Below are 12,407 nucleotides of genomic sequence, written 5' to 3' on the forward strand. Positions count from 1 at the left end.
ATACTTCTCTTAAATGGTGTATCTGTGTTGGACATACGTATCGGTGTCGACACTCGTAGGACATTTATCGATGAAGTGTTCAATTTAAAAAATATTTGTTAGATTTTTGAAAATTCTAACTTGGTTCTATAACACAATTTTAAAAGGTATAAATACAATAATTTTCTAAAAACTCAAATTTATTGTATAAATTTTTATTATAATTATAAAAATAAGGAATAAATTATTTTAAACCAGTCATAAAAAATATCTTCCTGCTCCCAAAAAAATTTGAAACATACTTTTGCACATAAATATTTATTTTCAATTTATATAATTCAAAATTATATAATATATAGATTTGTGTCTCCGTGTCCTACATTTTAGAGATTATATGTATCTCTGTGTTCGTATCCGTGTCGTGTCAGTGTCAGTGTCCATATCTGTATCTGTTCTACATAGATTTTGGGTGGTCTGCATTGGCTTAGGGGTTTTAGAAAATCCAAGGATTAATTTTGTTAATTCATAGTAATATAGGGTGCAAAAAGAAAAATGTAGGAGTTAAGGAAGAAACACCTCCAAACTTGTGTTTGCTTGTATTTGATAAATGAGATGGTGCTATATATAGTTTTAAAAGAGATAATAGTGATGTTAGAAAATTCAGGCTTCTATATCCTACAAATTAGGAATTATTTAAGTTGACATTAACCAATAAATAAAAATTTATTAAACTAATTTGATTACTAATTTTGGTAATATCTTATATATTCAACATCTTTCTTTAAACTAAATATTGATTTATTCAATTTACATTTGAATAAGCATTTCTTCAAGTAAACTTTTAGGCTTTTCATACCAATCAAGTTTTTACTGGCTTGATTATTTTATATATATATATATATATATATATATATATAATTGTTTCTATGTATCTCAATTAATACGTTGACCCGTGCAAACGTATGGAAATTTTTCTAATATTTTATATTTAAATATTAATATTAAAAATAATAAATTTATTTAGATATATATAAATTATTAAGTTGATGAAATGAAATTAAATATATTTTTATATACTTTTAGTATATTAATGAATTTAATATAATATAACATAAATAATTAAAAATTTATGAATATATTTTTGTCATAATAAATACAATACAATAAAATAATTTGAACAAATACATTATTATATAAACAATTATCTAATACTATGTATCCATTACGTATTTATGGTGAAGTCCTCTTCACCAACCTCATGTTATCTTCATGCTGTAATTTAATCTGCAAAAAAAAAAAAACTCTCCAAAAAATTATTGTAATTAAAAAATAGAATTCAGTATATTATACCAAGTACAATTATTACAAAAAAACTATCAGTAAATGCAGATTGTAGGCAAAATCATATTAAATTATGAATTCACCTTTTATGATATAAATTAAATTAAAATGTAATGTAATATAATACAAATAAAACATAATGAAATATAAATACAATGAAATACTATTATATAAATAACTAAAGATCTTAAAAACCATACAACAATAATAAACATATATACATCATCAGGTTTCTAGATAAAAAAAAGGAACAATTAATACTTGAATGACTAATTAATAATAAACAATATACAAAGAATAAAACGAATATAAGCATTCTCTAATATTAACACAAAATATATAAAATAAAAAATATGATCAAAGATTTTTATGACTTTAATATACTGGCAATTGTTATAGCTTTAAGCATATGTAATAATGCCAACCTATTATAAATATACCAGATAATGAAACAAAATTGTAATAATTTATGTATTCACATTGCAAGAAATGGATGAACAAATAGAATATGAATACTACTAAACAGAAACATATAATGAATATAATATAAACATAAAAAGTACCTAACTGTTCAGTTTTCCAAAAAAGTCTAAGCAGAAACATAAATATGTCTGAGCTTTCTTAATCACGGGTAACTATTATGCTATGAGAATAATAAAAGAAATTATGCAGGATAGCTTAAACTGTGAATAGAAGTAAGTAACAAAACCCTGATATGAGAAGAAGGATTTCTCGTATCACATTCAAAGATAATCTTGTCTCCTTCACGAAAAGAATGAAGACTACATAAATTCTTCCACCCTTTGCCAAGTTTAATCCGTCTAGAAGGAGACTTCCCTTTCAAGACCTTGCATTCCACATCCATTAGTAGACCATGTAGAATAACCTTATTGAATCTCCCTTGTCGAATATATTGTGAAAATTTAGCAGGAAGATCCTACAACAATATCGAAATAATAAGAAAATAGAAATGAAGTAGAATATAATACAAAACATTTTTAAATAAATCAATTTTATACTAACCAGATAGTTGAGTTTGATACTTAATCGAGACAACTTTATGGAAAAATGGTCGAAGGGACCAATGCTTAAGGGTTCCTTCCCTTCAATTTCTTCCAAATAACGATTTACTCCACTCTAAGGGACGTCATCCATATAAACAGTTATATGGAAGGCGTTGTGACCCACATAATGGAATAAAATGTAGTTATCATCTATGAAACCATAAAAATCAAACAAATTAAACCATCCACTCAAGGCGACAATAAATTTTCGTTATATTCCACTATATGGACATTTCCTTCTGAATCAGCCAGGGTCCACTCCTTTCCTAGTTCTTTTTGAAACTCGATGGCGAAAGCTCGATCTACATAACCAAGCTATTGATTTTGAAATAAAGAAAAAAAATGTCAGCAAATGAAGAAAATGTTGAAAAGAAGAAATTTTGGAAAAAAAGATAAATAAACATACTTCACCACGGCTATTCATGCACCAAAAGACTCCTCTTGTTTGAAGTCTAATGATTTCTTCAGCACTGGGCGCCATTAAATGAGTAATGGAGAAAACACCAAGAACTCAGTAGGAGAGAAAAAGAATAGAGAAACCACCAAAAAGAAAGTAGTAGAACATCAGAAAGAAAGTAGTAGAGGAGGATATTTTATAGAAGATTTAAGTAGAAATGAGTACGGTTGTGAATAATAAAAAACACCACAATGTTATGACCTTTGGTTTGTCCAGTGTCTCTTTCATTTCAAGTACATCATTAATTAATATTAATTAATTAATAATCATTTAATAATATTAAAAAATAAAAATTAAACTGAATTATAACATACATACTACAATATAATAATACAAAATATGTAATTATATAATATATATATAATATTATATATTATGTATATAAATTTTTTAATATTTAATTATAATAAGAATAAAGTTAAATTTAAATAATATTGAAAATGAATTAAATTTTAATTATATAAAGAAATGATTGTTGGGAAGTGAAATTTAAATTTAAACTATTAATGTTTAATGTTGAAATGATTATCTATATCTACCAAATCTGATAGGGAAGAGGAATGAATATTTTTGAAACTGTGTAAGAGAGATTACATTAGCCACGTGTATCTGAAAAAATACAAAATCAAGTAAGTCAGACTCAATCTAAAAAAATACAAATCAAGTAGGTGACAGTATCTGTAAATTTGTAAGTTGATTGCTATCAGATATATGGAAAGCACACATGTATCAATAAATAAAATCTTTAAATATATATATTTTTTTATTTAAACAAATTGTTTTATTTAATAAATATTTTTGAATAATGAATTTGTTCATTTTTAAGAAGTTTGATGATGAGAAATATAACATAAAAAGAAGTCGTCCCAGAAAAAAAAAATCAATTCTGACAACATATAATTATTTGACATAAATAATAATAATAATAAGCATGTAAATCCAAAGGTTAAAATTTAAATAATGTTTAAAATAAATTATTGTGTAAAAAAATAAATTTTGAAATCCTAAACTTTGGAAATTGGGATGAAATGATTACCTGCTTCATTAACTCTGCATAGGAAAAATGAATTAAATTTTGAAAAAAGTGTATAAGGAAAATACAAAGGGCACACTCTATCTCAAAAAGAATAAAATAAATTATTGAGTTAATTATTCTGATACCTATTTAATGCAACCATGTATCAATAAACAAAAGGCTTGAAAATAAGAAATGATCTACCTTGTATCTTGTTGACCATAATGTTGATATAATATGAGCACAAGAACTTATATAATCATTTAAGGTATAAGTTATAAGTAATAAAAACAAAGCATGATTAAATAACAAATCATTGTTAGACATAGCATGCAATTTGTCGTAACAATATTATATTCAATTTATCAACCATTTAAATAATAATTCTTAACAATATTATATTCAATTTATCAACCATTTAAATAATAATTCTTAACAATATTATATTTAATTTATCAACCATTTAAATAATAATTTGTTATTCAATTTAGTACATGTATTTGAAGAATAAGTATAACGTAATTGACATACCTGTAAAGTTTCTAAAGATAAACAATGTTACATAAAATTTTCAGAAAAATATTTTATTATATTATTATATCAGTTATAAATAAAAAATTGTTTAAAGTAACCTAATTACTATAACAAATTGTTTTAATTGCAATATTAAGGAGACCTGAAACAATTTTGTCCAATGATGAAACCAACAGATTACACAAAGAAATTAAATAATATGTACTGAGTAACGAATACAAACTAAAACTGTCCAAATAGTAAAACCGCTAAAAATTAATAAAATACATTGTTATTACTAATAAAATAAACTTTTAAAATGTGCACAAAAATGATGACAATAAGAGAAAATAATTTGATAAAAGTTATGAAAAAATCATGAATAATATATTTTTAGAAAACAAAATAATTTCACATTCCTGTAACCATTGTTGACAAATAGTTCTACAAATTAGTACATATGATTTGAAAAATAAGTATAAGGTATTATACATACCTGTAAAGTTTCTTGAAACAAATAACTCACCTGAAATATTCAAGATAAAAATTTATTATATCAGTTATAAATAAAAAAACTGATTAAAATAAGATAATAATAAAAATTTATATATATAATATATAAATGTATTGAAGTCTAAGAAATTGTTTTATATGATTTGAAGAATAAGTATAAGGTATTATACATACCTGGAAAGTTTCTTGAAACAAATAACTCACCTGAAATATTCAAGATAAAAAATTATTATATCAGTTATAAATAAAAAAAACTGATTAAAATAAGATAATAATAAAAATTTATATATATAATATATAAATGTATTGAAGTCTAAGAAATTGTTTTAACTCTAATATTAAGAGTACCTGAAACATTGTGTCCTGTGATGAAACCAAAACATTATACAAAGAAATTTGGAAGAGTAATTCTACAAATCATCAAAATATAGTCTGAATATAAATTAAATAATATGTAGAGAGTAACGAATAGACTCTAAAACTGTCCAAGTAGTGCTAATAATACATAAAATTTCATCATTAAAATTACTTCCTTTTCAATCAATGTTGATATTTGTCCTTAATATCTTGAATGAGATATGATCATCCAGTCCGTAGCCCTCAATAGAATTTGACTCCATAAATCAAGAATTTCACATTGCCTTTCAAGAGCCTGAATAATAGATTAAGTACACAAATAGATACACGAAATTTTGTAATAGTAATAATAAATTATGTAAATTAATAATTTAAGTAAGCATACCTCATCAAGTGCTTAAGAGAATAAATCTTATGAAGTGGTTCAGAGAAGCATCCTCATGAAGTGCTTTAGAGATTCATCCTTTTTTAACTTTAATGTTACAAAACTGTTTCTTCTTATAAGTAATTCATGTAAAACATTAATTAAATTAACAAACTTTGACAAAGATATGTCAGAATAGGATCTAACACATTCTACAATTGATAAAGAATACGTACCATACTTTCAAGATGACCATGAATATTTGTGTCCAACAAAAGCATTGATCAAAACCTATCAGAGATAGTGTATATTAGTTCTTAAATTGTTGTTCATATATTACAAAAAAAATATGATAAATAAAAATATATTTCAAATAATTAAATAATTTTTCATACCTCATATGTAAGGCTGTAAGTTAATACTTCAAACATTTTCGAATATTTCTTTGTAAACCACGTTAGTAGTGAAATTTGTGGCAATACCATTATTATCCAAAATCAATATCTTCAACCCTTTCTTAGATTTTACTCTTGAAAGAGAAACATATAACTGTCCTTGTGTAAAGACTGGACGGGATAGATATAAACCAACTTTATTCAGAGTTTGACCTTGACTTTTATCTATCGTCATGGCAAAACACAAAGATATTGGAAATTGCATTCTTTGAAACATAAATGGAAAACCTGTTTTCGAAGGAGTCAAGTTCATTCTCGGAATAAATAGTTGATCACTTATATTTTTCCCAGTAATAACTTTGGCACCAATAACATTTTTCCCCAAGTGAGTTACCTGTAATCTTGTTCCATTACAAAGTCCATTGGCTTGATCAATATTTCTTAGAAGCATTATAGGATCTCCGACTTTTAATTTAACACAGTGATTGGGAATTCCAAAGCATTTGATCTCATTTAAAAATTCAGTTGTAAACCACTCAGCTTGAGCATTTTCTTGTTCTTCACATTCGCAAGGACTGTCTGAACTTAAATAAGTAACTTCAGATCCCGGTATTAATGATAAAATGAATTCATTCACTTGATCCACACATTCTGTTGTTGGACATAATATTGCACCATCATCAAAAGAACCATCAGATGTCACATTGTTTATGTAGGAGGGATAAACAAACTCAACCAACTACAGTAAATGTTGTTCAACATCTAAAATTAAATTCTCTTCCGGTATTTCAATCATTCCTTGTCCTAACTCATTTAACTCCATATCTCCATCTCCAATGTGAAGTATCCAATCAACAAACTCTTTTATTTCTGTTTGACTTTGCATTGATGTATGACTCTTTAATCTCATATTCTCTGTAAGTTTTAAGATTTTGCAATGTTTCCATAAGTTAGAATAATTTACTGTTGCCTTCACAATGTCATATTTTGATCCATTTTTTACAACAGGTAATATCTGACGAAAGTCTCCTCCCAATACAATTACTTAACCACCAAAAGGTTTAAGAGCATTTTCTTCACTTTCAGCTCTCATGACATCCCTTAAAGTTCTATCCAGGGCTTCAAAACATAACCTATTAATCATTGGGGCTTCATCCCATATAATTAATTTTGTTTTGATCAACAATTTGGCCCTAAGACTTCCTTGAGGAATATTGCAGGTTGACTCTTCATTTATTACCAAAGGAATGCAAAAGGTAGAATGAGTTGTTTTTCCTCCTGGAAGTAACAAAGAAGCTATGCCGCTAGAAGCTACATTTAACACAATCAACCCTTTTGATCTAATACCAGTGGACAAAGTTTTCCACATGAAAGTTTTTCCAGTTCCCCCATAACTATATAAGAAAAAAAAACCACCAAGGTCTGACGAGACTACTGTCATTATATTCTCATAGACTTCCACTTGCTTAGGAGTAAGAGTTTGAAAAAGAGAACAATGCATTTCAGACATTTCTATTTTGTCATAATTCAATTAATTAATAATGAATCTATTTTGATAAATAAAAGAATCTGAATGAATAGGTTCTGGCAGACTTGGAAAATCTTTCAAACACTTACCATTTGAAATTAATAACTCTTCTACTTGTAGAAGACAAAGGTTTTGAATTTGAGCATGTTCAATTCTAAGACCTAGGAAAGAAATTATATGTCATACAACAATTATAAATTTCAAATAAAAAAAAATTATACCTGGTAGGACAAACTCCTTTCTTTTTTGGTATAAAATATCATTTGATAACAACTTCCATGTTTTGTTCCACACTTCATCTGGTCTAGGCATAGTATTCATCATTAAAAGGGTAACAAAGAGTCTTCTCAACTGATTTCCTAAAGCAAGGTCACTGCACTCTATAATGGCATCAATAAACTCTTTATCATCTGCCAATAGCCCCATTGCATAGCATGCCTCTTTATATGTTTTGTGAATGAAACCATTAACAGTTTTGATATTATCATAGTTACAGCAACCCTTTTGATAATTCAACAATAACCTCAGATAATATAATTCCCCTGACCCTGCAGGAATATATGTTAACCTTCCAATACTAACACCAATTTTCCTTGGCTTCCACTCTCTTCTGTCTGCCATCCAAACAAAATATCTAGGGTATTCACAGTAAGTCAAATTTTTTCCCAATGGATAAATTTTATTAGCTTCAAACCAAACTAAAACATTGTTCTTTTATGTTGATTGAAGTTCAATATTTCATCAATGTCTTTAAAGAGGATTGGTTGCTCGTACAATAGATGAAAAGTTAATCGTTGAACTGGAGGCCATCTATGATGAATATCAAAGGCAAATATTCTCCACACAACTTCACATGGAGATATGTATCTACAATCATAATACTGTTTAATTTCATCAATAATTGGGGTCTCTGTAGAGTCTTTATCAGCACTAGTAATTTTCAAATTGGCTTTATCTGGACCCTTGTTCACATATTTAAACCAATACTTGATTGAATTTGATTTGTTGCAATATTTTGTGTTAACATGGGCTTGATACCTCAGTAGTAGCAAAGGGCTCTATGGCACAACATTTCTATTGTCCAACTTAATTCCATTTTTAAGAATGAATGTTCCATTATCTTGACATTTATAACATGCATATCCATCCTCATCAATAGTATTCAACAGTTTAAATTTCTTGGGGTAAAATTTAGAACATCTACCATTAATCATTCAAGGTGAACTTATTTGACTTACCTCGCAAGGGCCATGTATCATGTAGGTTGTCACTGCCTTCGACAATTTAGGATATAAAATTGCATCGGGTAATTATGCAGAAATGACTCCATCAATATCTGTTGGATTTCTTAACTTTTTCTCTCCATCCAACCACAGTAGTATGTGGGCATGAGGTAAACCCCTCTTTTGAAATTCCACAGTGTACATACCTAAAAGAATATTTTTTTTTTTTCAAAATGTAATACATAATAATATAGCAAAGAAACTGTTAAATATGGGTTAATACGGATTACCTGCATTAACTTTGCCAAAATAGTCATGTTTTTTGAAGTCAATCATCATTTGATCTAATTTCATCTTGAAAACTCTAAAAACAATGTCTGGCCTATCAGCAGCAGTTAATCCTTTTGAAGTAACAAAGTCACGTATTTCTGACCAATTTATGTTGCAGATAATAGTGATAAATAAATCCGAATATCCAAATGTTTTGCAAATGGCCATAGCATCTTGGCAATTGTTAAACATATACCTCATTCCTCCTGTAAAAGATGAAGGTAAAACTATACGCTTTCCAATTGCAGAAGAATTTGTTTCTCCTCGATTCATTGCTTCTTGTACGCCTTGCAAAATATCACAACGGATTGTTTTTTGGTTTAGCCTTATAACGACAATCTTTGAGCTTCAACCATTGTATATGCATCAACCAAAAATTGTTGAAACAATCGACGTGAATGGACTATATTCCCAAACTCCACATTTCTTTCTGGAATTCTAAATGCAATAAATTCTCTTAATGAAATACGACTTCTCTTACGTTCTCTACTGTTACTTCCAGAATTCCGTATTGGAATCTGTTCTTGATACCCATCCTCTCCAAAGGGGGAATATTAATGGATATTGTAATGGAATAAAGGCTGTATGTGTTTCATGGAGTCTATACATTTGTCCTGAATTTTTTTCCACTATGATATCTCGCCCTATATCCATGTTGCTCATATCACCCACAATTAATGCAACTATCTCATCTGTTGTAGGAGTATTGTACACTCTTGGATCTTTGCATCGGTGTCTAAATAACCTCAATGCAAAATCTGAATTTACATCATCATGTACAAAATCTCTTACTCTTCTAAAACTTTTTGCCAAAACATTGTTGTCATCAATCATCTTGGTAAGATCTTCAATCAAGGATTTGTCAAACTTCACATTTTTCACTTTTGACCTACATGCAATTTTTAAAAATATATCATTAAAATGATCTTTGAATTAATCCAGTAAATAGAAAGTAAGTCATTAAAGTAACTAAATATAACACATACCCAAAGTGAGATAATCTATTTGACACTTCATTTTAAGTGTCATATATGTAAAGTTGTGCAAACTTAGGAGATGACCCACTATTGGGGAGCAAGCTTCCAATCGTATGATAGTTTTGTCCATGCAGAATAAATTGAGGAGGGCCAAATTCATCATTTATCAAAGAGTGAATATTCCCCCCAATTGAAGTAAATGAAAACATACTATTGTAACTTCTAATATTTTGTAGATAGTGTTGACTTCGACTATCTTTCACATTTAATAAATCTAACAGCAATTTAGGAGGTTCTTGTAAGAAAGGGAGTTGTACTTTTCCCTTTTGACAACAAATAGAAAAATCAACGTTAACATAAGTCTTAGATTTCTGAGATCTTTCTTCATACCAGACCTTGCCCAAGCAGTATTCACATTGAATAGTAGGTTGTCCAAATTCAACAATAGCTATTTTCAGAAAATTAAGAAAGGTGATCTATTACTTTTCTGATATAAATTAATTTAGTTTGCATGAAGAAGTGAAGAAGTTAGAGTTAAAGATATGCACCTTCATTTTCAGCTTTTGAATATAATTCAGAACTATAAACTTGTCTGGTATCATCTGAAACAAAAATAATAAAAGAAAGTGGTTTTTACAAAATTAAAAAAAAAATTATAAATTAACAATTTTTAGTACCATTATTTTCTTCATTTTGGACATCTTTGTCAAAATTCAATCTCTGAGTCACTGATTCAATGATTTGAACACTGTGTGTACCGGACTTGTTATGTAAGTTTAGTGTGTTACTAAATACATACCCTACACTCCCTGCAACTGAATTACCGGGAGAAAATATGTTCCAAAGCAACAATTAATTAGTACTAAAACATGAGTATGATTTTGAAATTTAATTGACAAAAAGGAATAACAAAAAATAATTTACATTGGTTTTCTGAACTAACCTTGAAATTTAGGGGTAGTACAAATTGTTTGTAAACATGACAATGATTGAGAAGTTGCATCCATCACGTTCAAATGATTCTTAGGGGTCACTGATTGAGAAACACAATGATTTAGGTTAAAAAAGTATGTCTTTCATTAAATGAATTTTCAATCAATTTATATTTCTACTACCTCTAGCTTGATCACCCTTTTGTAGCTTTACCAAAATGTGCACAAATACAAAGAAAAAAAAATATTTAAAAAATAAATAAAGAAATAAAATTCTAATGTGCTATTGCTAGATATTGTAATCAAATATAACGAATCATGGATCGTAAACTAACCATGAGGAAGTTGAGTGAGGGTAATGTCTCCATGAGTAATTGTTTGCATTGATGACATTACTTTGGTAGTAGAATTCATCATGTTTAAGTCATTTTTAGGAGTAAGGTTATGAGAAGAAAGGAAATTTGAGCCTGTAATTCCAGATGTCTGAGAAGCAAAATCCTTATTTGATTTAAGAGTACTTTGACCTACAAAAAAAAATTTCAATGAGTGATCAAATAAGATAAATCAATTAACATCAGTATATAAGAACTTATAAATTATTTTACATTAAACTTAATCTTTGAACAATGATTTGAAGAACTTTAGCATTTCAGTGTGTTTGAACCATATATATATATATATATGATAATTATTACTACTTAATGATTTCAGCTGATTTAGAAAACATATAGTAAAACATAAAGTAGTACTATACTTAATAAATCTAAATTGTCTGTATATTTGTAATAATACTATAATTGTAATCAAAACAATTGAATGATCCATTCGAACTAACCATGAAGTTGCACTGTAAGCCCAAATTCTTCATTACTAGCTGTACTCATTGATGACAATACTTTTGGAATTGAATGCATGGTGTTGAATTCATTGTCAGGAGTCAGTTTTGCACAGATAGAATCATTTATGCTTGTATTTTGAGAAGTTTGACACAAAAATTTCTTAATTGAGTTCAGAATAGTTTGACCTACAAAAAAATAAATTAGGCATAAGATTTGACTTTAGTAATATAATTACAAATTTCATTGAATGACATATTGCGAGAGTTAAATGAAATAAAATGTCATTGTTATTACCTCTTGTTTGATCAACCTTTTCTCGCTGATCATAAATGAAGTTTTCCCCCTCTACCCTTGCAGATTTGGCAACATCTGATTAATATAAAAAAAAATTGATTCCACAAAAACAGTATATATAAAAATTCAAATGTTTATTGATGTAGTATTAGTCTAAATTGTAATGAATAAAATTTATAATACGTTTTCACTAACCTTGAAGCAATTCTACATTACTAACAGTACTCATTGATGACAATACTTTGGTTGTTGAATGCATTAATTGATTGTTGGGAGTAAACTTCTC

At 27.6% G+C, this 12,407-nt stretch overlaps 1 pseudogene; it reads right to left on the bottom strand.

The window, feature by feature from the left end:
- Nucleotides 1–6,026: 6,026 nt before the first annotated feature.
- On the bottom strand, nucleotides 6,027–9,913 carry LOC137818221 (uncharacterized; annotated as a pseudogene).
- Nucleotides 9,914–12,407: the final 2,494 nt, after the last annotated feature.

This window comes from Phaseolus vulgaris, chromosome 10 (genome assembly GCF_051622355.1).
Source record: "Phaseolus vulgaris cultivar YP4 chromosome 10, ASM5162235v1, whole genome shotgun sequence".
NCBI lineage: Eukaryota > Viridiplantae > Streptophyta > Magnoliopsida > Fabales > Fabaceae > Phaseolus > Phaseolus vulgaris.